The 26,810-nt window shown below is 41.5% G+C and overlaps 1 pseudogene across 1 annotated transcript; it reads left to right on the top strand.

Annotated features, from left to right (window-relative positions):
- The first annotated feature begins 18,112 nt into the window (after positions 1-18,112).
- On the top strand, positions 18,113-24,088 carry LOC145876310 (tripartite motif-containing protein 16-like; annotated as a pseudogene). The gene is made up of 5 exons (XR_014391494.1): positions 18,113-18,957; positions 19,390-19,536; positions 22,886-22,994; positions 23,121-23,180; positions 23,412-24,088. The product of XR_014391494.1 is annotated as a tripartite motif-containing protein 16-like (transcript).
- The last annotated feature ends 2,722 nt before the right edge of the window (positions 24,089-26,810 follow it).

The raw sequence follows: 26,810 nt of genomic DNA, 5'->3' as shown, positions 1-26,810 counted from the left end.
GTTTAGACATTGAGTGAGATCTTCCATCAGAGCAACCCAAATGCAGGCTTTCTATACCTGGTGGGAGGTGCCAATTCCAGCATTCTGATTGGTGCTTGCACACAACCACACCTGATGCTTCTCCACAGTGAGCAGGCTCACACCTGATTCTGTTTTCCTTGAGTAGCAGGAGGTATTGTGCCCCCAAGTAGAACATCAAGGTTGTGTTTCCCTGCTCAGATGTTGCATGCTCAATGGTTACGTGCCGTTGGTCACCAGATTGCTATAACGTGATGTGGTTAGCCAATATGTAAAATACCTAAGGCGTTGTAAGATCTGGCGGAATACATGACAATGTAATGCTGCATTCGTAACCAAGTGGGAAGTGGGAATGTACCACATACGACTAATAAAAAATCTACATTAACGACCCTCCAACTGGTAATTACTAGTGGGAAACTCGTCTATCATCCTGAGCTCCCACTACTCCCACATGCTGACCTCTGACGTCACCTACAAACCAAATTACCTCCATAACAAAGTTTTTGGCAGTTTAATACAACAACAAATCATTATTTATTTAAAGTGATCTATTAATATGGTTATGGAACGCTATAATTTGTTTACAAGCATGATAGCTGTACTTTTAGTTGATGTTTTACGCAGCTTGTTGCCATTAGCTAATCGGCGTTTCTCAATGAGTTCAAAGCACGTGAATGCATACAACTGGTATTTACGACTTAACAACTGGTAAATTCCCACCTCCCACTTACGAATGCAACACAACACCAAGCATAAGCAGCTGACACAAACAATGTCAATAGGAAGACCAAGATGCTGGACCCTAGTAGACTAAGTCTTATTCTACTTTGATGAGGACGGGGGAAAGAGATGGAAATGGAAGATTGAATAATGGCTGTTCTGTTGTCCCCTCCGTCACCCCACGTTTCAGGACAACATGATGGAAATGGAAGATTGAATGATGGCTGTTCTGTTTTCCCCTCCGTCACCCCACGATTCAGGACAACATGATGGAAATGGAAGATGGAATAATGGCTGTTCTGTTGTCCCCTCCGTCACCCCACGTTTCAGGACAACATGATGGAAATGGAAGATGGAATAATGGCTGTTCTGTTGTCCCCTCCGTCACCCCACGTTTCAGGACAACATGATGGAAATGGAAGATGGAATAATGGCTGTTCTGTTGTCCCCTCCGTCACCCCACGTTTCAGGACAACATGATGGAAATGGAAGATGGAATAATGACTGCTATGTCACCCCACGTTTCCACATCTGTTCCTTTGTAAGCGCGGAGTCACTGCGCTGATAGGGAAATGACCTGTTAGTGGTGAGCTCCCACTGCTACGTCTTACTGGCCGTCATAGTGACCACCTAGCTGTGTCTGTCGGACCAACCTGCTGCACCAGACCAGCCACGACAATGACGGTATTCAGAAAGTAGGGTTTTAGGGCACAGCTTGACACTAATACAAACCGAAGAATGGAAGTAGAAAATGTAATGCAAATGTTCTTGGTGGGAAAGTAGGCCAACCACTTCCTCTAACTACTCAGGTTTTCTTGGAATTTGATAAGTGTTAGCCCTGTGCCTCTGGCTTTGTTATTATTGAGAACATTAGCTATTATAAAGAGACTTTACTGTGACCGTGGGACAGGATTCCTGTTATATAAGGACAAGACAAGACCGTGGGACAGGATTCCTGTTATATAAGGACAAGACAAGACCGTGGGACAGGATTCCTGTTATATAAGGACAAGACAAGACCGTGGGACAGGATTCCTGTTATATAAGGACAAGACAAGACCGTGGGACAGGATTCCTGTTATATAAGGACAAGACAAGACCGTGGGACAGGATTCCTGTTATATAAGGACAAGACAAGACCGTGGGACAGGATTCCTGTTATATAAGGACAAGACAAGACCGTGGGACAGGATTCCTGTTATATAAGGACAAGACAAGACCGTGGGACAGGATTCCTGTTATATAAGGACAAGACAAGACCGTGGGACAGGATTCCTGTTATATAAGGACAAGACAAGACCGTGGGACAGGATTCCTGTTATATAAGGACAAGACAAGACCGTGGGACAGGATTCCTGTTATATAAGGACAAGACAAGACCGTGGGACAGGATTCCTGTGAAGACACTGTAAGGACATGGAAGTGTAGTCCCCAGCAGACATGGCAGAGGCGTTAGGAGACCCTTTAAGGCATGTCTGTCTGACTGACCAGCTGCACCAGACCAGCCACGATGATGACGCTCTTCAGAAAGTAGAGTTTTAGGGCACAACTTGATACAAAAAAACTCTAATAAAAAAAACAGAAAGTAAAAAAGGTAAGGTTATGTTAATAGATAATGCGTGTGGTTCTTGTTAGAAAAGAAGGACAAAGCCTTTCTCACTCAGATTTCCTTGGGATATAGTGTAAGCGCAATGGCTCTGTCTCAGCTGTTGAGATCATTGACAATTTATTGTGCAGACCTTATTGAGATAGTGGGACACGGACAGGGTTCCACTAAGGACATTATAAGGACACTAGGGTGTACAAGTACCAGCAGACATGGCTTTATCATCACACTGAAGGGCTTTACTTCAACAGGTGGACATGTACCTTGTACAGTGGCAGCCATTGGAAACGCTTTGATGTCATAGCATATGAGGTTTTTTTGGAGACCCTTTAAAACCTGTTAGGGCTAGGGGGCAGCATTTGCACGTCTGGATAAAAAAATGTACCCGATTTAATCTGGTTACTAATCCTACCCAGTAACTAGAATATGCATATACTTATTATATATGGATAGAAAACACTCTAAAGTTTCTAAAACTGTTTGAATGGTGTCTGTGAGTATAACAGAACTCATTTGGCAGGCAAAACCCTGAGACATTTTCTGACAGGAAGTGTATACCTGATGTGTTGTATTACCTTTAAACCTATCCCATTGAAAAACACAGGGGCTGAGGAATATTTTGGCACTTCCTATTGCTTCCACTAGATGTCACCAGCCTTTACAAAGTGTTTTGAGTCTTCTGGAGGGAGATCTGACCGAACAAGAGCCATGGAACGATGATGTCCCATTAGACACCTGGCGCGCGAGTTCATGTTGGGTACCCTCGTTCCAATACGTTATAAAAGAGTATGCATTCGTCCACCTTGAATATTATTCATGTTCTGGTTAAAAAAGGCCCTAATGATTTATGCTATACAACGTTTGACATGTTTGAACGAACGTAAATATATTTTTTCCCCTCGTTCATGACGAGAAGTCCGGCTGGCTTAGATCATGTGCTAACAAGACAGAGATTTTTGGACATAAATGATGAGCTTTTTTGAACAAAACTACATTCGTTATGGACCTGTGATACCTGGAAGTGACATCTGATGAAGAGAATCAAAGGTAATGGATTATTTACATAGTATTTTCGATTTTAGATCTCCCCAACATGACGTCTAGTCTGTATCGCAACGCGTATTTTTCTGGGCGCAGTGCTCAGATTATTGCAAAGTGTGATTTCCCAGTAAGGTTATTTTTAAATCTGGCAAGTTGATTGCGTTCAAGAGATGTAAATCTATAATTCTTTAAATGACAATATAATATTTTACCAATGTTTTCTAATTTTAATTATTTAATTTGTGACGCTGACTTGACTGCCGGTTATTGGAGGGAAACGATTTCCTCAACATCAATGCCATAGTAAAACGCTGTTTTTGGATATAAATATGAACTTGATAGAACTAAAAATGCATGCATTGTCTAACATAATGTCCTAGGAGTGTCATCTGATGGAGATTGTAAAAGGTTAGTGCATCATTTTAGCTGGTTTTATGGTTTTGGTGACCCTGTCTTTGACTTGACAAAACATTACACACAACTCTTGTAAATGTACTGTCCTAACATACTCTAAATTTATGCTTTCGCCGTAAAACCTTTTTGAAATCGTAAAACGTGGTTAGATTAAGGAGATGTTTATCTTTCAAAGGGTGTAAAATAGTTGTATGTTTGAAAAATTTGAATTTTGACATTTATTTGGATTCAAATTTGCCGCTCTTGAAATGCACCTGCTGTTGATGGAGTGCACCACGGGTGGCACGCTAGCGTCCCACCTAGCCCATAGAGGCTAAGAATGGTCTAATGTTCTGTTGGCCATTAGCCCTGTATGGAATGTTTGTGCACATTCCTCAGAGGAAAACAGGAACCAAGTCGTATACTCAGGCCAGGATTCAAATGGAGGCTGCGTTGGAGAACACTTGACAGTTAAAGGTAATTTCCATTTCAACCGACATCTGCAGCGTTTACCATAAATTCCATCACTGCTGACACAGGAACATTGCCTTTAAAAAGGTCTAAGGGCCCAGGGATGGGTTTCTACTAAGCTGACATAGGGAATTGTTTTAAGATGGTCATACCAAGTATCATTTAGATATTTCATTTGGACTTTTAGGACCCCTGTAAGTAATGAAAACAGATATTTGATTAGACATTGAATTTGGCCTTACTGCTATTAGCCCACAGAAACACATTGAATAACAACAGTTCTGTAAGGTTATACATGTATATGATGTAGCCTACATAGATAACGCATGCAGACACGTGCACAAAAAACACACATGCAAGCACATGTGTCGGATAGCTACGCACGCACACACACATCCACACACAAACACACCCCAATTAATGATGCGATGGAAGTGAGTCAAATGACCAAATTTCCCTCTAGTGACCTCATGGGTGGAACCTTATTAATATGTTTCATCATTTCATCATTAATAAACATTATATTGGTTTAAACTGAGAAAATATGGTGTTTCTGTGTCAAATGGTTTTGTTATATTTCAGTCTTCTGTGATGTATATAAAGTGTAATATTGGGAGGCAAACTCAAAATTAAATACACTATATATATATACACACTATATATGGACACCCCTTCAAATTAGTGGATTCGGCTATTTCAGCCACACCCGTTGCTGACAGGCGTATAAAATCGAGCACATGGCCAAGCGATCTCCATAGGAAAACATTGGCAGAAGAAAGGCCCTACTGAAGAGCTCAGTGACATTCAACGTGGCACCGTCATAGGATGCCACCTTTCCACAAAGTCAGTTCGTCACATTTCTGCCCTGTTAGAGCTGCCCCGGTCAACTGTAAGTGCTGTTATTGTGAAATAGAAATGTCTTGGAGCAACAACGGCTCAGCCACGAAGTGGTAGGCCACACAAGCTCACAGAATGGGACCACAGAGTGCTGAAACGGATAGCACGTAAAAATCATCTGTCCTCGGTTGCAACACTCACTACCGAGTTCCAAACTGCCTCTGGAAGCAACGTCAGCACAAACACTGTTCATTGGGAGATTCATGGAATGGGTTTCCATGGCCTGCAGCCGCCACTTTGTGAATGTATTAAACTGGGATAGAGGATCACTCTGTAAATGTATTAAACTGTGATAGAGGATCACTATGTAAATGTATTAAACCGTGATAGAGGATCACTATGTAATTGTATTAAACTGTGATAGAGGATCACTCTGTAAATGTATTAAACTGTGATAGAGGATCACTCTGTAAATGTATTAAACTGTGATAGAGGATCACTCTGTAAATGTATTAAACTGTGATAGAGGATCACTATGTAAATGTATTAAACTGTGATAGGGATAGAGGATCACTCTGTAAATGTATTAAACTGTGATAGAGAATCACTTTGTAAATGTATTAAAATGTGATAGAGGATCACTCTGTAAATGTATTAAACTGTTATAGAGGATCACTCTGTAAATGTATTAAACTGTTATAGAGGACCACTCTGTAAATGTATTAAACTGTGATAGAGGATCACTTTGTAAATGTATTAAACTGGGATAGAGGATCACTCTGTAAATGTATTAAACTGTGATAGAGGATCACTCTGTAAATGTATTAAACTGTGATAGAGGATCACTCTGTAAATGTATTAAACTGGGATAGAGGATCACTAAATGTATTAACCTGTGATAGAGGCTCACTTTGTAAATGTATTAAACTGTGATAGAGGATCACTCTGTAAATGTATTGAACTGGAATAGAGGATCACTCTGTAAATGTATTAAACTGTGATAGAGGATCACTCTGTAAATGTATTAAACTGTGATAGAGGGTCACTCTGTAAATGTATTAAACTGTGATAGAGGATCACTCTGTAAATGTATTAAACTGTGATAGAGGATCACTTTGTAAATGTATTAAACTGGGATAGAGGATCACTCTGTCAATGTATTAAACTGTGATAGAGGATCACTATGTAAATGTATTAAACTGTGATAGAGGATCACGATGTAAATGTATTAACCTGTGATAGAGGATCACTTTGTAAATGTATTAAACTGTGATAGAGGATCACGATGTAAATGTATTAACCTGTGATAGAGGATCACTTTGTAAATGTATTAAACTGTGATAGAGGATCACTCTGTAAATGTATTAAACTGGGATAGAGGATCACTCTGTAAATGTATTAAACTGTGCATTTTACCAGTTCCAGTCCCCTTCCTTCTGGGCATACTTTTTGAGAAGCTCTGTTCTGAGAAACTCAGTTCTGGTGACCAAATAAAAGTACATTCTACTCCAAAATGTATCAAAATAAAATTATGCTGACACCATCTAAAATATAATTTACACCTCCAGAAATGAGCCCAATAAGATATTGGTAAAAATGTTAAATGATTTTAACACATTGGAACAAAAAACCTGTATGGATGGTATATTATCAGCTATTAGTAATAAGCATTATCACCTGATGCAGCACAGTGTCTATAAATACATAGGCTGAAGCATGGGGTTTGTCTATCTACATTATCACCTGCAACCCAACTGATGCAGCATAGTGTCTATAAATACATAGGCTGAAGCATGGGGTTTGTCTATCTACATTATCACCTGTATCAACTGATGTAGCATAGTGACTATAAATACATAGGCTGAATCATGGGGTTTGTCTATCTACATTATCACCTGTATCAACTGATGTAGCATAGTGGCTATAAATACATAGGCTGAAGCATGGGGTTTGTCTAACTACATTATCACCTGTAACAACTGATGCAGCATAGTGACTATAAATACATAGGCTGAAGCATGGGGTTTGTCTATCTACATTATCACCTGTAACCCAACTGATGCAGCATAGTGGCTATAAATACATAGGCTGAAGCATGGGGTTTGTCTAACTACATTATCACCTGTATCAACTGATGTAGCATAGTGACTATAAATACATAGGCTGAAGCATGGGGTTTGTCTATCTACATTATCACCTGTATGAACTGATGTAGCATAGTGGCTATAAATACATAGGCTGAAGCATGGGGTTTGTCTATCTACATTATCACCTGTATGAACTGATGCAGCATAGTGGCTATAAATACATAGGCTGAAGCATGGGGTTAGTCTATCTACATTATCACCTGTATGAACTGATGCAGCATAGTGACTATAAATACATAGGCTGAATCATCGGGTTAGTCTATCTACATTATCACCTGTATGAACTGATAACACATGGTCTGATAAACACTCCTAACAACCCCACCACTAGGAGGTGTCCACATGGTCTGATAAACACTCCTAACAACCCCACCACTAGGAGGTGTCCACATGGTCTGATAAACACTCCTAACAACCAGACCACTAGGAGGTGTCCACATGGTCTGATTAACACTCCTAACAACCCCACCACTAGGAGGTGTCCACATGGTCTGATAAACACTCCTAACAACCAGACCACTAGGAGGTGTCCACATGGTCTGATTAACACTCCTAACAACCCCACCACTAGGAGGTGTCCACATGGTCTGATAAACACTCCTAACAACCCCACCACTAGGAGGTGTCCACATGGTCTGATAAACACTCCTAACAACCCCACCACTAGGAGGTGTCCACATGGTCTGATAAACACTCCTAACAACCAGACCACTAGGAGGTGTCCACATGGTCTGATAAACACTCCTAACAACCAGACCACTAGGAGGTGTCCACATGGTCTGATAAACACTCCTAACAACCCCACCACTAGGAGGTGTCCACATGGTCTGATAAACACTCCTAACAACCCCACCACTAGGAGGTGTCCACATGGTCTGATAAACACTCCTAACAACCCCACCACTAGGAGGTGTCCACATGGTCTGATAAACACTCCTAACAACCCCACCACTAGGAGGTGTCCACATGGTCTGATAAACACTCCTAACAACCCCACCACTAGGAGGTGTCCACATGATCTGATAAACACTCCTAACAACCCCACCACTAGGAGGTGTCCACATGGTCTGATAAACACTCCTAACAACCTCACCACTAGGAGGTGTCCACATGGTCCTAAATCACACAGTTTCCTCATTTTGTATCACATTCCAATGATAAAACTGGTCATGTTGCCTAGTGGTTAGAGTGTTGGGAATGTAACTGAAAGGTCACTGGTTTGAATACCTGAGCTGTCAAGGTGAACATTTGTCTATGTGCCGTTAAGCAAGGCACTTAACCCTAATTTGCTCCAAGGGAACCGTACTACTATGGCTGACCCTGTAAAACAACACATTTCACTGCATCTACCATACTACTATGGCTGACCCTGTAAAACAACACCTATCATACTACTGTCTGACCCTGTACAACAACACATTACACTGCACCTATCATACTACTATGTCTGACCCTGTACAACAACACATTACACTGCACCTATCATACTACTGTCTGACCCTGTACAACAACACCTATCATACTACTATGGCTGACCCTGTAAAACAACACCTATCATACTACTGTCTGACCCTGTACAACAACACCTATCATACTACTATGGCTGACCCTGTAAAACAACACCTATCATACTACTGTCTGACCCTGTACAACAACACATTACACTGCATCTATCATACTACTGTCTGACCCTGTACAACAACACATTACACTGCACCTATCATACTACTGTCTGACCCTGTAAAACAACACCTATCATACTACTGTCTGACCCTGTACAACAACACATTACACTGCACCTATCATACTACTATGGCTGACCCTGTAAAACAACACCTATCATACTACTATGGCTGACCCTGTACAACAACACATTACACTGCACCTATCATACTACTATGGCTGACCCTGTAAAACAACACATTTCACTGCATCTATCATACTACTATGGCTGACCCTGTAAAACAACACCTATCATACTACTATGGCTGACCCTGTAAAACAACATCTATCATACTACTATGGCTGACCCTGTAAAACAACACCTATCATACTACTATGGCTGACCCTGTAAAACAACACATTTCACTGCATCTATCATACTACTATGGCTGACCCTGTAAAACAACACATTTCACTGCATCTATCATACTACTATGGCTGACCCTGTAAAACAACACATTTCACTGCATCTATCGTACTACTATGGCTGACCCTGTATAACAACACATTACACTGCATCTATCATACTACTGTCTGACCCTGTACAACAACACATTTCACTGCACCAATCCGCTGTCTGTGACAATAAAACATTTTAAAAGCAAGCTAACATAGAAAATGACAGCATAGATTCTTTTTTAAATATAACAACAGTTAATTTAACAATGCTGGTTATAAATCTTGTTGACATACATCCAAGGACAGCTTGACTTGCATTACATTCTCACTGCAGAAAAATATTCTCATGAAATCACATGATTTCTAGTTAGAGAAAAGGATTCCTGTAAACACGGCCTGCTACAAGCAGGAAACAAGTTATGGACGAACCAGAAATGTAACATATATGTTTGATAGTAACCCTGGATGATGAATGTGTGAACTATCTTGTCATCTTTTTGGCTAACCACATTGGAACATTCTAGTCTTTAAGGACATGAACTGGCAGAACAGGTTTCAGCAAAGTATGGAGTCATTGTTTTCAGGAAGGTGTACCCATGGCCAGTGGTGTAAAGTACTTCAGTAAAAGTACTATAAAGTACTACATAAGTCGTTTTTTGGGGGGTATCTGTACTTTACTTTTGAATTTATATTTTTGATAACTTTACATCACTACATTCCCAAAGAAAATAATGTACTTTTTAATCTATACATTTTACCTGACACCCAAAAGTACTCGTTACATTTTGAAAGCTTAGCAGGAAAGGAAAATGGTCTAATTCACTTATCAAGACAACACATGGTCATCTCTACTGCCTCTGATCTGGCGGAGTCAGGAAACACAAATGCATCTTTTGTAAATTACGTCTTCGTTTTGGTATGTGACCCCTATCCATACATTTTAAAAAACAAGATAATGGTGATGCCTGCTTTGCTTAATAGAAGGAATTTGAAATGATTTATACTTTTAATTTCACTTTTCATACTTAACTATATATAGAACCAAATATTTTTAGACTTTTACTCAGGTATAACAATTGGGTACTTTTTACACAACTGTCTATGATGATAGGAGAGAAAGGAGGCAGACTAAGAGCAAGGACAGCCACCTGAACTACTGCCCTAGAAAAGACAAGGAGCAGTCTACACACACAGCCACCTGAACTACTGCCCTAGAAAAGACAAGGGGCAGTCTACACAAACAGCCACCTGAACTACTGCCCTAGAAAAGACAAGGAGCAGTCTACACAAACAGTGAATCTGAGAAAAATGGTTTCAAGTTTGTTTTTTAGTCCATGCATATCAACCATGACCACTGATCTGACCTATGACCCCCTATGTGTCACGGTTGTCGTAGGTTGAAGCGGACCAAGACGCAGCGGGGAAATGTGCACTCATCTTCTTTTATTTAAACGGACAAAGAAGGTGAACCAAAACACAACACAACGACTAATAACAGGCCGGTAAGGCGACAAAGCTATACCCAGCACAATCTCCCACAAAACACTAAAACAAACACATACCTAATTTATAGAACCCTCAATCAAAGGCAACGAGAAAACACCTGCCTCCAATTGAGGGTTCAACCCCCAATTAACTAAACATAGAAATACAAATAACTAGACTGAACATAGAAATACATAAACATAGAACAGTGCCCAAAACCCGGAATACTAAATCAAACACCCTACAACTAACACAACCAACCCGAACCACATAAAACAAATACCCCCTGCCACGTCCTGACCAAACTACAATAACAAATAACCCCTTTTACTGGTCAGGATGTGACACTATGACCCCTAAAACGCAAAAGAAAAGTGCAATATCTAGAAATCTGAATGTGTTTATCCAGCTTTCTTGTTGTTTTTCTGTTTGCTGGAACTAGTTGAGAGTTCTGTGTTATTTCTTATTTTATGTACCTTTATTTAACCAGGTAGGCCAGTTGAGAACAAGTTCTCATTTATAACTGCGACCTGGCCAAGATAAAGCAAAGCAGTGTGACACAAACAACACAGAGTTACACATGGGATAAATGTCATGTCCTGACCAGTAAAAGGGGTTATTTGTTATTGTAGTTTGGTCAGGGCGTGGCAGGGGGGGTGTTTGTTTTGTGTGTTTCGGGGTTTTGATGTATGTTCTATATTTTCTATTTCTATGTTTATTCTAGGTTTCTCTTTCTATGTTGTATTTTTTCAATGACCTCCAATTAGAGGCAGCTGGTGGTTGTTGTCTCTAATTGGAGGCCATATTTAGTGTGTTTTTGTTTTCACTTGTGTTTGTGGGTGGTTGTTTCCGGTTTAGTCTGTGCACCTTACTGGACTGTTATCGTCTTTATTTTGTTTGAGTGTGTTTACCTTCAATAAATACGAAGATGAGCAATATACCCGCTGCATATTGGTCCGATGATTTTTCCTCTTCAGACGATGAAGTTTATGACAATTAACAAACGTACAGTCAATAACACAATAGAAAAGTCTATATACAGTGTGTGCAAATGTAGTAAGATTAGGGAGGTAAGGCAATAAATAGGCCAGAGTGGAGAAATAATTACAATTTAGCAATTAAACACTGGAGTGATAGATGTGCAGAAGATGAATGTGCAAGTAGAGATACTGGGGTGCAAAGGATAACAAAAAAACAAAATGGGGATGAGGCAGTTGGTTGGGCAATTTACAGATGGGCTATGTACAGGTGCAATGATCGGTAAGCTGCTCTGACAGCTGATGCTTAAAGTTAGTGAGGGAGATGTGAGTCTCCAGCTTCAGTGATTTTTGCAGTTCGTTCCAGTCATTGGCAGCAGGGAACTGGAAGGAAAGGCGGCCAAAGGAGGAATTGGCTTTGGAGGTGACCAGTGAAATATACCTGCTGGAGCGCATGCTACGGGTGGGTGCTGCTATTGTGACCAATGAGCTGAGATAAGGCGTGGCTTTACCTAGCAAAGGCTTATAGATGACCTGGAGCCAGTGGGTTTGGCGACGAATATGAAGCGAGGGCCAGCCAACGAGAGCATACAGGTCGCAGTGATGGGTAGTATATCGGGCTTTGGTGACAAAACGGATGGCACTGTGATAGACTACATCCAATTTTCTGAGTAGAGTGTTGGAGGATATTTTGTAAATGACATCCCCGAAGTCAAGGATCGGTAGGATTGTCAGTTTTACAAGGGTATGTTTGGCAGCATGAGTGAAGGATGCTTTGTTGCAGAGTTGTATGGCATTGAAGGTCGTTTGGAGGTTTGTTAATTAACACAGTGTCCAAAGAAGGGCCAGATGTATACAGAATGGTGTCGTCTGCGTAGAGGTGGATCAGAGACTCACCAGCAGCAAGAGCGACATCATTGATGTATATAGAGAAAAGAGTTGGCCCGAGAATTGAACCCTGTGGCACCCCCATAGAGACTGCCAGAGGTCCGGACAACAGGCCCTCCGATTTGACACACTGAACTCTATCTGAAAAGTAGTTGGTGAACCAGGCAAGGCAATCATTTGAGAAACCAAGGCTGTTGAGTCTGCTGATAAGAATACGGTGATTGACAGAGTCGAAAGCCTTGGCCAGTTCGATGAAGACGGCTGCACAGTATTTTCTTTTATCAATGGCGGTTATGATATCGTTAAGGACCTTGAGCGTGGCTGAGGTGCACCCATGATCAGCTCTGAAACCAGATTGCATAGCGGAGAAGGTACAGTGGGATTCGAGATGGTCGGTGATCTGTTTATTAACTTGGCTTTCGAAGACTTTAGAAAGGCAGGGTAGGATAGATATAGGTCTTTAATAGTTTGGGTCTAGAGTGTCACCCACTTTGAAGAGGGGGATGACCGCGGCAGCTTTCCAGTCTTTAGCGATCTCAGACGATACGAAAGAGAGGTTGAACAGGCTAGTTATGTAGTTGTGTTTTCATGTTTTGAATGTTGTATTGCAGTAGGCCTAACCCTCACCAATTATTCTGGTGATGGAGAGAGACACCAGACAAGACACAGAGACATAAACAGAAGAATAGGATATGTGTGTGTGTGTGTGAGAGAGAGAGAGAGAGAGAGAGAGAGAGAGAGAGAGAGAGAGAGAGAGAGAGAGAGAGACTTTAATCAGTTTGGCTCATTGGACAGGTCAGAGTCTATGTTTGAAGTTGTTGAGTCATTTTTGGCAATACACTGGTGTTGTATTCATGGTTTTAGCTGTTGAAATTCCGTCCCGGACCCACCTACTGGCTATGAGCTAAGCCACCAATGTCTTCACATCCTAGGGGAGAGAGGAGCTGCTACCCCTGGGGAGAGAGGAGCTGCCTCCCCTGGGGAGAGAGGAGCTGCTACCCATGGGGAGATAGGAGCTGCTACCCCTGGGGAGAGAGGAGCTGCAACCCCTGGGGAGAGTGGAGCTGCTACCCCTGGGGAGAGAGAGGAGCTGCTACCCCTGGGGAGAGAGGAGCTGCCTCCCCTGGGGAGAGAGGAGCTGCTACCCATGGGGAGATAGGAGCTGCTACCCCTGGGGAGAGAGGAGCTGCAACCCCTGGGGAGAGTGGAGCTGCTACCCCTGGGGAGAGAGAGGAGCTGCTACCCCTGGGGTGAGAAGAGCTGCAACCAGCAGAGACTGCGACCATGCTCGGGAAGAGCTTAGTGATTGGTGATTGTTGGGGCATGATTGGCAGGAGCTTCAGTAATGAAGACTGCTGCACTTGCTGATGTTTCACAATATGCCACGGCCGTCTCAGTCACCAGGTCTCAACACAATAGAACACCACCATCCCTCCAATAGACTTCCAGACAGTTGTAGAATGTTTGCCAAGGCACATTGTAAGAGCTGTAAAGAGAGAGGGACTCGGAGAGAGAACAGGTAGAACCTGATATGTAAATGAGCAGAGCAAACGAAAGCAACTTTCAACGACCGAATGATCATTCAGACTCTGTTTCTATTGAGGGATAAAAGGTAAGACGACGATTGTTATGTGTATTAATATAGTTGATGATATTGTTGTGTGTATTAATATAGTTGATGATATTGTTGTGTGTATTAATATTGTTGATGATATTGTTATGTGTATTCATATAGTTGATGATATTGTTGTGTGTATTAATATTGTTGATGATATTGTTATGTGTATTCATATAGTTGATGATATTGTTGTGTGTATTCATATAGTTGATGGTATTATTATGTGTATTCATATAGTTGGTGATATTGTTGTGTGTATTCATATAGTTGATGGTATTGTTATGTGTATTAATATAGTTGGTGATATTGTTGTGTGTATTAATATAGTTGATGATATTGTTATGTGTATTAATATAGTTGATGATATTGTTATGTGTATTAATATAGTTGGTGATATTGTTATGTGTATTCATATAGTTAATTATATTTTTGGTGGACAGTGTGATAATAGTCCTACTCTCCTTAAAATGTTTTGGATATAAATTAGATGCGTGGGGTGAATTCGTTCTGTGCCCATCTGTGTGCCCCAGGGTGATCGCTCCTACACTATCTACAATCTAAAAGGGTTCTTTGGCCGTCCCCATAGGAGAACCCTTTGTAGAACCCTTTTTTTGGTACTAGGTAGAACACTTCTGGGTTCCGTGAAGAACCCTTTCCACAGAGGGTTCTACATGGAAGCCAGAAGGGTTCTACCTGGAACCCAAAAGCGTTCTCCTATGGGGACGGCCGGAGGACCCGTTTGGAACCCTTTATTCTAAGAGTGTACTGTATCATAGGTCTATACACTTGTCTTCTCAAAACAGGCTTAAAACACAACTAGCAACAAACAAACATTTTCTCTTTATAATCTACAGTTAACTCTTTTCACTCAGGAAGGTATGTTGTGTGAAAGAGAGACAAATAAATATTGTTCGAGAGACTAACAACAACTTACACTTCCTCAAAACAGTTTGTGTGTATTCATTAGTGCCCACCGTAGCAAAACGTTTGGCAACAGAAACCGTTTAGGTCACGTTGTACAGCGTTTAGAGTAAACGGTTTATGTTTTATTTAACATCTTAAAACTGTTGGCTGTGGAGTAAACTAATGAATACAACCCAGGTTGTTGCCTACGACTCGGCATGTTGATACCTGCCTCTTGCTGAAACCTGAACGTAGCCTGAGGGGTATACTATGATACAGGCTTGATATACTGTTTTTCTAAAGCTAGCCAGCTTCAGTTAGCTTCACATTCCAGCTCAGGCCTCACCCATCAGAATATTCAGAACAGAACAGAAAATAATCGCAATGAAGTTTCAAGGTGAGAATCCTGCCAGGGATTATAGTAAAGTGTGTAGATAAATTAAATGTAATGTTAGTATAGTGAATGACAGTAAAACACTCCTAACAGTCTACTACTACTGAGACAGGTTGGTGTAATGTTAGTATAGTGAATGACAGTAAAACACTCCTAACAGTCTACTACTACTGAGACAGGTTGGTGTAATGTTAGTATAGTGAATGACAGTAAAACACTCCTAACAGTCTACTACTACTGAGACAGGTTGGTGTCAGTTTAATCATATAAATGGAGCAGACTGGACGTGGTCAAGTCAAATTCAATATATCAATATTCATATATTATACTTCTACATTTAACATTTCATGTGATAATGTAATTGTATCATAGTTCCTCTATAATGTAGTGATCCTCTACATTTCATGTGATAATGTAATTGTATCATAGTTCCACTATAGTGCAGTGATCCTCTACATTTCATATGATAATGTAATTGTATCATAGTTCCTCTATAGTGCAGTGATCCTCGCTATATGAGCCACTTCACAATTCCAACCAAGTGACCCAATTGGTGCCAATGGTGCGATGCGTAGGTTGTTGGCCTTTTACATGTGAGACCTGGGTTCACTTCCCTGCCCAGTTGTTTGCTACATTGGTGTCAAAAGTGGTATGGTGTCTGTGAGAACATCAGAATGGACCGGATGTGTGAGGGGTCTGAGTAGTCGAAGCACGGGACTAATTAACATATTGATACTGGGTTAACACTACTTATACTGATACTGGGTTAACACTATTGATACTGATACTGGGTTAACACTATTAATACTGATACTGGGTTAACCCTATTGATATTGATACTGGGTTAACACTATTGATACTGATACTGGGTTAACCCTATTGATATTGATACTGGGTTAACCCTATTAATACTGATACTGGGTTAACACTATTGATACTGATACTGGGTTAACACTATTCATACTGATACTGGGTTAACCCTATTGATACTGATACTGGGTTAACACTATTCATACTGATACTGGGTTAACACTATTAATACTGATACTGGGTTAACCCTATTGATACTGATACTGGGTTAACCCTATTGATACTGATACTGGGTTAACACTATTGATACTGATACTGGGTTAACACTATTGATACTGATACTGGGTTAACCCTATTGATACTGATACTGGGTTAACCCTATTGATACTGGGTTAACACTATTGATACTGATTCTGGGTTAACCCTATTGATACTGATACTGGGTTAACACTATTGATACTGATACTGGGTTAACACTATTGATACTGATACTGGGTTAACCCTATTAATACTGATACTGGGTTAACCCTATTGATACTGACACTGGGTTAACCCTATTGATATTGATACTGGGTTAACACTATTGATACTGATACTGGGTTAACACTATTAATACTGATACTGGGTTAACCCTATTTATACTGATACTGGGTTAACCCTATTGATACTGATACTGGGTTAACCCTATTAATACTGATACTGGGTTAACCCTATTGATACTGACACTGGGTTAACCCTATTGATATTGATACTGGGTTAACACTATTTATACTGATACTGGGTTAACACTATTGATACTGATACTGGGTTAACCCTATTAATACTGATTCTGGGTTAACCCTGTTTATACTGATACTGGGTTAACCCTATTGATACTGATACTGGGTTAACACTATTGACACTGATACTGGGTTAACACTATTAATACTGATACTGGGTTAACCCTATTAATACTGATACTGGGTTAACACTATTGATATTGATACTGGGTTAACACTATTGATACTGATACTGGGTCAACACTATTTATACTGATACTGGGTTAACCCTATTTATACTGATACTGGGTTAACCCTATTGATACTGATACTGGGTTAACACTATTTATACTGATACTGGGTTAACCCTATTTATACTGATTCTGGGTTAACCCTGTTTATACTGATACTGGGTTAACCCTATTGATACTGATACTGGGTTAACCCTATTTATACTGATTCTGGGTTAACCCTGTTTATACTGATACTGGGTTAACCCTATTGATACTGATACTGGGTTAACCCTATTTATACTGATACTGGGTTAACCCTATTGATACTGATACTGGGTTAACACTATTTATACTGATACTGGGTTAACCCTATTTATACTGATTCTGGGTTAACCCTGTTAATACTGATACTGGGTTAACCCTATTTATACTGATACTGGGTTAACCCTATTGATACTGATACTGGGTTAACACTATTTATACTGATACTGGGTTAACCCTATTGATACTGATACTGGGTTAACCCTATTGATACTGATACTGGGTTAACACTATTGATACTGATACTGGGTTAACCCTATTGATACTGGGTTAACACTATTGATACTGATACTGGGTTAACACTATTGATACTGATACTGGGTTAACACTATTTATACTGATACTGGGTTAACCCTATTGATACTGATACTGGGTTAACACTATTTATATGTTAAGGGCTCTAACATTGGAACAAAACTATTTGTCTCCCTCTTGATGTTGCTTGCAGTTCCTCTCTCTCTTCCTGCATTCCTCTAACCCCTCCCTCCCTCCCTCTAACCCCACCCCTCTGGCAGAACCAGGAAGTCCATCCCCCTTCACAAACTCTCTTCTGAGGAAACGAAACTGATCTGAGTCTCTGTGTCGTCTGTCTGTGTGAGAGTGAACAACCGTCCAAATGGCTCAACAGGGAGTTCTGCTGGACCAGGACCAGTTCTGTTGTTCTGTCTGTCTGGATCTACTGAAGGAACCAGTCACCATCCCCTGTGGACACAGTTACTGTAGGAGCTGTATTGAGGGCTGCTTGGATCAGGATGTTCTGAAAGGGGTCTATAGCTGTCCTCAGTGCAGACAGACCTTCAGTCCGAGGCCGACGCTGAGTAAAAATAACATGTTGGCTGAGCTGGTGGAGAAACTGAAGAAGACAGGACTCCAGGCTGCTCCCCCTCCTGCTCTGTGCTATGCTGGACCTAGAGATGTGGCGTGTGATGTCTGTACTGGGACCAGAAAGCAGAAAGCCCTCATGTCCTGTCTGGCGTGTCTGGCCTCTTACTGTGAGACTCACCTCCAACCTCACTACGAATCTCCAGCTTTCAAGAAGCACAAGATGGTCAAAGCCACCGCACAACTACAGGAGAAGATCTGCTCTCATCATGACAAACTGCTGGAGGTTTACTGTCGTACCGATCAGCAGTGTATCTGTCTGCTGTGTGTGATGGATGAACATAAAGGCCATGATACAGTGTCAGCTGCAGCAGAGAGGACTGAGAAACAGGTAAGACCAGAACAACTTGTTGGTGACTGTCTGATAAACAAAGAATTAAAGATACAGTAGGAACTAAGGCTGTTTGAATATGAGATCATTGAAATGAAATAGATCCTCAGCAGAACAAATATGAACACAAACCTTGAGTATATTGATATGTTAACCCAGATTCTCCAGATGTATCACCATTTTATAATGTCAAACACTATTATCATTCTGAATGGCCTTTTATGAGTCCAAAGTTCAGTCTCAACCCGTTGATACATGTAGTCCTACCATAAAAACTATAATCATTCACATAGCAACAAATAAATATCATTTAGTAAATGGACCATCCATTTTTTAGACCTTCCTCTCTATGGGCCCTATGTCACATTACTATACTATTGATCTACTGGACTAATAAAGCTTGATAGCTCATTGAAGAGTGATTCTCCACAGAGGCAGCTGGGGATGAGTCAGCAGAAGGTCCAGCAGAGATTCCAGGAGAGAGAGAAGGAGCTGAAGGAGCTCCAACAGGCTGTGGAGTCTTTCAAGGTGAGTATTGTTGACCAGAGGAGACACACCATTTCATCTGTCTCCTCCAGTCAGAGAGAGAGAGAGAGGTAGAGGGGCCCCTATCCAATCCCACTGACCCCACTGTTGGGAACAGGTTGTCACTGCTGAGGCAGTGAAGAAAGTAGAGGAGGATGGGTCAAGGCTGAGGGATCCTGAGAGGATCCCTGTGAGTAGTAGATCTGTGACAGCACAGAGGGACAGGCCAACGAGTGATATATGCTTCAGTAAGGTTGGCTTCTTAGTGTTCATAGCAAATGGTTATCAACTGTACCGCAGAAATGGAATGTAAATCACAGAACAAAAATTGGCTTCTTAGTGTATTTGGTCATACTAGATTTGACTTCAGAAGAGTTCCAGGGTGTGTTGAGTGGTGGTGTCCCGTCCTCCCAGGCCGTTGGCCTGGTGCAGGAGCAGATAGGGTCAAAGTAGTGGAATGGGGTAGTGGGTTTTAATGAGTGTAGGGTTAGTTGGCCTGGTGCAGGAGCAGATAGGGTCAAAGTAGTGGAATGGGGTAGTGGGTTTTAATGAGTGTAGGGTTAGTTGGCCTGGTGCAGGAGCAGATAGGGTCAAAGTAGTGGAATGGGGTAGTGGGTTTTAATGAGTGTAGGGTTAGTTGGCCTGGTGCAGGAGCGGATAGGGTCAAAGTAGTGGAATGGGGTAGTGGGTTTTAATGAGTGTAGGGTTAGTTGGCCTGGTGCAGGAGCAGATAGGGTCAAAGTAGTGGAATGGGGGTAGTGGGTTTTAATGAGTGTAGGGTTAGTTGGCATGGTGCAGGAGCAGATAGGGTCAAAGTAGTGGAATGGGGTAGTGGGTTTTAATGAGTGTAGGGTTAGTTGGCATGGTGCAGGAGCAGATAGGGTCAAAGTAGTGGAATGGGGTAGTGGGTTTTAATGAGTGTAGGGTTAGTTGGCCTGGTGCAGGAGCAGATAGGGTCAAAGTAGTGGAATGGGGTAGTGGGTTTTTAATGAGTGTAGGGTTAGTTGGCCTGGTGCAGGAGCAGATAGGGTCAAAGTAGTGGAATGGGGGTAGTGGGTTTTAATGAGTGTAGGGTTAGTTGGCCTGGTGCAGGAGCAGATAGGGTCAAAGTAGTGGAATGGGGTAGTGGGTTTTAATGAGTGTAGGGTTAGTTAGAAGGGTGTTTTTTAGTATTATCATAATTTCCCCTTTTCCCATTTTGTATCCCATAATATCATGGATTTATATTATAGTCCAGTTGAGGCAGGTGAGATGCCTTTGGATATACGACGTAATAAATTGTCATTAGCTTATTGGGTTGAAAGGCTGTGAGGTTGAGCATCCCACTGCTACTGTTCTAGATGACTGTTGGGAATATACTAGTAGACAAGGCAGTGGTTTTGGTTGGACAGTTGGAAAGCTTGCTGATGAGAGTAGTTTCAGGGAGTTGGAGGTTGGCCCTTTCTGTGGTGATAGGGGATGTTCCTCCATGGTTACTCCCAGATCCTGTTGTTGATCTAACCTTGGTAGACAAAAGGAAAGATTGGGTCAGAAGTCAGTGATAAAGGGAAACTGGTTGACAATTACATTGGTAGAAGTTGTTATGCTTTTTTACCTCTTTTCACAGATGGATCCAAGGGCCCAGATAGTGGGCCCACAGGAGCAGGTGTTTACCTTCCTGAATGTGATGTGCAGATATGTAGAAGACTAACAGATGAACTGTCAGTGTACTCAGTTGAACTGTTGGTGATAATAGTTGTCCTCCAGTGGGTGGAGGACGTACAACCTGTTAGAATTATAGTATCCTCAGATTCTCTGTCTGTATTGAATAGTTTATCATCTGGTAAATCTATTAGGAGTGACCTACTATTGGAGGTATTAATGTTATTATGGAGAATTGAGAGAATGGGTCTAGTAGTGAGATTCTGCTGGGTCCCAGCACATTCAGGTGTGGAATGGAATGAAATTGTAGACTAATTAGCTAAAATAACTTTAAAACAAGATATAATATATATTAATGTTCCACTGGGTAGAGGTGAGGACAAATGTGAGATCAGAGACATTTTGATAGATGTGTGGCAGAAGAGATGGGACTCTGAGCACAAGGGACGGCATTTATATGCCCTCCAAAGAAAGGTCGGTGGACCAAGGTTCAAAGGTCAGATTAGGAAGGAAGAGGTGGTGTTTCCTCGATTGTGTTTAGGACATTTAGATTTGGGGGATGGGGGAGGGTCTATTAGAAGTTAGTAGGGATCTTTTTTATTTTCTCAGAAGTACTGAGTTAGGTAGGAGGATTTAGAAATGGTGTAAACCGTGATTGAACACTCCAGCACAGTAGGAGGCGCCACGCTCCTTTAACGTTGGTTTGAGGACCGCCATTATACCATAGAAGAAGAAGAAGTTGGTAACGTGAGGTTTTGTCGTTCGTAAAGAGTGCAGCTATTCTTTTGCCTATTTTCCAAATGTATTTTGTCATGGTGGGAGGGTTTGTTTACTGGTTTCCGCTGTTTATCGGTTCGAGTTGAGGAGGGAGTAGGGTAGTTTGATGTCCTCAACCGAGTGGAGAAGAAACGCTGTCTCTTCAGGTGCGTTGTGGAGAATGGTGTGGAGGAATTATTGATCCTGGTCGGTGAACAGGTGGGAGAGGAACATATACACTCTGTATCCAGAATGAACAAGGCGGTGGTTGTGGTAATGTAAAAGGTGAGTCTTGTTGCCCGGCTAGTTACCAGTATGATTTATGTGAGGGGTTGTGTTGGTGCTGATTTCGACAAGAGTAGTGGTGTCTAATCTGCCTCCGTTTATTACCACCGAACAGATCCGTAAAGAGTTGGTTCGTTTTGCTAAATGTGGAAGTGTTTTTCTGAACGAAATTCAAGGTTAAACAGGGGAGGGGTGGTACACAGGGTTTGTTAGCACAGAGGAGCCCAGTGATATAATATTATATATATATATAATATTACTATATGTCCCAGCTGTTTGCTGTGGTTTTGAAGTAATTCTCTTCCAGCCCGCGTTAACCTTTTAGGTTTACCTCAGGTAACTTATTATTAACTATCCTTGTAGGTTTACCTCAGGTAACTTATTATTAACTAACCTTGTAGGTTTACCTCAGGTAACTTATTATTAACTATCCTTGTAGGTTTACCTCAGGTAACTTATTATTAACTATCCTTGTAGGTTTACCTCAGGTAACTTATTATTAACTAACCTTGTAGGTTTACCTCAGGTAACTTATTATTAACTAACCTTGTAGGTTTACCTCAGGTAACTTATTATTAACTAACCTTGTAGGTTTACCTCAGGTAACTTATTATTAACTAACCTTGTAGGTTTACCTCAGGTAACTTATTATTAACTATCCTTGTAGGTTTACCTCAGGTAACTTATTATTAACTAGGTTACAGCTACCTTACCCAGCATCGTTGTCCGTCCTCTTCAGTACTTTGGAGATGTGAGTAAGACTGTGTCTGAACTGAGAGAGAAACTAGAAGACTTCCTTAAAGGAGAATGGACCAAGATCTCCACTACAGGTGTGTTGAAAACAATCAGAACATCAACTTTAGACCATTGAAAGTTCCCTACTAGTCATATACATGTGGAATATGGTATGATGATAACATTCCCTCTCTCTGTCAATGTGTTTTGTGTGTCTGTAGTGAATATAGTGGAGGTTGTTCTGCCTCCAGAGCCCAAGACCAGAGAACAGTTGTTACAATGTGAGTCTCTTTATTGTGAAGTAACTAACAGTCTCTTTTTTCTGCCACTCCTAACAATCCCTCTAGAAATATATAGCAATAGTAGATCTAATCAAAGACTGGGTATCTATCTGACTCCTCATATTTCTCTGATTTGATCTCTGCTGTGCTCTAATCAAAGACAGGGTAGATACAGTATCTGACTTAACTTATTGTTCTGACTCCCCTCATTGGTCTCTGCTCTTCTCCCAGATTCCTGTCAGCTCACACTGGACCCAAACACAGCATACACACGCCCTCTCTCTGTCTGAAGGGAACAGAAAGGTGACCTGGACAGGCCAAGTCCAACCATATCCTGACCATCCAGACAGATTCACCAACGAGTGGCAGGTTCTGTGTAGAGAGGGTCTGTCTGGACGCTGTTACTGGGAGGTGGAGTGGAGTGGTAATGTTATTACAGCAGTCTCATATAAAGACATCAGCAGAACAGGGAGAGATAATATATTTGGATACAATAACAAGTCCTGGAGTTTACAGTGCTATAGAGGTGATTATTATTTCAGACACAATAATGTTAAGACTAAAGTATCAGGCCCTCAGTCCTCCAGAGTAGGAGTGTACCTGGATCACAAGGCAGGTACTCTGTCCTTCTACAGTGTCTCTGACACAATGACCCTCCTCCACAGAGTCCAGACCACATTCACTCAGCCCCTCTATCCTGGGTTTTGGCTCAATGGTACTGCTGAGCTGGTTAAACTGTAGTAGGGTCCACATAGATACTAGTCATGCTGGTGTAGTCTATAGCTGAGCTGGTTAAACTGTAGTAGGGTCCACATAGATACTAGTCATGCTGGTGTAGTCTATAGCTGAGCTGGTTAAACTGTAGTAGGGTCCACATAGATACTAGTCATGCTGGTGTAGTCTATAGCTGAGCTGGTTAAACTGTAGTAGGGTCCACATAGATACTAGTCATGCTGGTGTAGTCTATAGCTGAGCTGGTTAAACTGTAGTAGGGTCCACATAGATACTAGTCATGCTGGTGTAGTCTATAGCTGAGCTGGTTAAACTGTAGTAGGGTCCACATAGATACTAGTCATGCTGGTGTAGTCTATAGCTGAGCTGGTTAAACTGTAGTAGGGTCCACATAGATACTAGTCATGCTGGTGTAGTCTATAGCTGAGCTGGTTAAACTGTAGTAGGGTCCACATAGATACTAGTCATGCTGGTGTAGTCTATAGCTGAGCTGGTTAAACTGTAGTAGGGTGCACATAGTTACTAGTCATGCTGGTGTAGTCTATAGCTGAGCTGGTTAAACTGTAGTAGGGTCCACATAGATACTAGTCATGCTGGTGTAGTCTATAGCTGAGCTGGTTAAACTGTAGTAGGGTCCACATAGATACTAGTCATGCTGGTGTAGTCTATAGCTGAGCTGGTTAAACTGTAGTAGGGTCCACATAGATACTAGTCATGCTGGTGTAGTCTATAGCTGAGCTGGTTAAACTGTAGTAGGGTCCACATAGATACTAGTCATGCTGGTGTAGTCTATAGCTGAGCTGGTTAAACTGTAGTAGGGTCCACATAGATACTAGTCATGCTGGTGTAGTCTATAGCTGAGCTGGTTAAACTGTAGTAGGGTCCACATAGATACTAGTCATGCTGGTGTAGTCTATAGCTGAGCTGGTTAAACTGTAGTAGGGTCCACATAGATACTAGTCATGCTGGTGTAGTCTATAGCTGAGCTGGTTAAACTGTAGTAGGGTCCACATAGATACTAGTCATGCTGGTGTAGTCTATAGCTGAGCTGGTTAAACTGTAGTAGGGTCCACATAGATACTAGTCATGCTGGTGTAGTCTATAGCTGAGCTGGTTAAACTGTAGTAGGGTCCACATAGATACTAGTCATGCTGGTGTAGTCTATAGCTGAGCTGGTTAAACTGTAGTAGGGTCCACATAGATACTAGTCATGCTGGTGTAGTCTATAGCTGAGCTGGTTAAACTGTAGTAGGGTCCACATAGATACTAGTCATGCTGGTGTAGTCTATAGCTGAGCTGGTTAAACTGTAGTAGGGTCCACATAGATACTAGTCATGCTGGTGTAGTCTATAGCTGAGCTGGTTAAACTGTAGTAGGGTCCACATAGATACTAGTCATGCTGGTGTAGTCTATAGCTGAGCTGGTTAAACTGTAGTAGGGTCCACATAGATACTAGTCACGCTGGTGTAGTCTATAGCTGAGCTGGTTAAACTGTAGTAGGGTCCACATAGATACTAGTCACGCTGGTGTAGTCTATAGCTGAGCTGGTTAAACTGTAGTAGGGTCCACATAGATACTAGTCATGCTGGTGTAGTCTATAGCTGAGCTGGTTAAACTGTAGTAGGGTCCACATAGATACTAGTCATGCTGGTGTAGTCTATAGCTGAGCTGGTTAAACTGTAGTAGGGTCCACATAGATACTAGTCATGCTGGTGTAGTCTATAGCTGAGCTGGTTAAACTGTAGTAGGGTCCACATAGATACTAGTCATGCTGGTGTAGTCTATAGCTGAGCTGGTTAAACTGTAGTAGGGTCCACATAGATACTAGTCATGCTGGTGTAGTCTATAGCTGAGCTGGTTAAACTGTAGTAGGGTCCACATAGATACTAGTCATGCTGGTGTAGTCTATAGCTGAGCTGGTTAAACTGTAGTAGGGTCCACATAGATACTAGTCATGCTGGTGTAGTCTATAGCTGAGCTGGTTAAACTGTAGTAGGGTCCACATAGATACTAGTCATGCTGGTGTAGTCTATAGCTGAGCTGGTTAAACTGTAGTAGGGTCCACATAGATACTAGTCATGCTGGTGGTGATGGTCCCCAGATGTGATGATTTATTCTGCTCTGTTTTATGTACGATCCTTATTTTCTGACTGATTTGAATTTGAAGAGATTTAAGGTTTTCATATTTGATAAAATACAATGTCCATTTCCATGAATCATGATGTCTGGTGTTGATGTAACAACAGGTGGTCTTTTTAATCCACTATCCAGAGTCAGGAACAGATGAAGTTAGGTCTGCTACTGTTCAGTGATTAAATATATATACTTCTGTGAATATATGAACCATTTGCATCCAAAAATAAACTGCTCACATTCTGGAGATAAACTTTGTAAGGACTGTGTGTGTTTTGTGTAAATAGTTTCTGAAAAAAGTGTCCAGCTCAAACGCTGATTGTTGTTGTAAATGAGCGTTCTAAATGAGGGTTCTAAATGAGGGTTCTAAATGAGGGTTCTAAATGAGGGTTCTAAACGAGGGTTCTAAATGAGGGTTCTAAACGAGGGTTCTAAACGAGGGTTCTAAACGAGGGTTCTAAACGAGGGTTCTAAACGAGCGTTCTAAACGAGGGTTCTAAAGGAGCGTTCTAAAAGAGCGTTCTAAATGAGGGTTCTAAACGAGGGTTCTAAATGAGCGTTCTAAACGAGGGTTCTAAATGAGCGTTCTAAACGAGGGTTCTAAATGTGTGTTCTAAATTGAGAGGTAGCCTGACTGCCATTAGGTACCGAGATGAGATCCTCAGACCCCTTGTGAGACCATATGCTGGTGCGGTTGGCCCTGGGTTCCTCCTAATGCAAGACAATGCTAGACCTCATGTGGCTGGAGTGTGTCAGCAGTTCCTG

This window comes from Salmo salar, unplaced genomic scaffold, assembly GCF_965601325.2.
Source record: "Salmo salar unplaced genomic scaffold, fSalSal1 ptg000578l, whole genome shotgun sequence".
In the NCBI taxonomy this organism is placed as follows: domain Eukaryota; kingdom Metazoa; phylum Chordata; class Actinopteri; order Salmoniformes; family Salmonidae; genus Salmo; species Salmo salar.
Note: the sequence above shows the minus strand (reverse complement) of the source record. Positions and strands in the feature narration are given on the sequence as shown.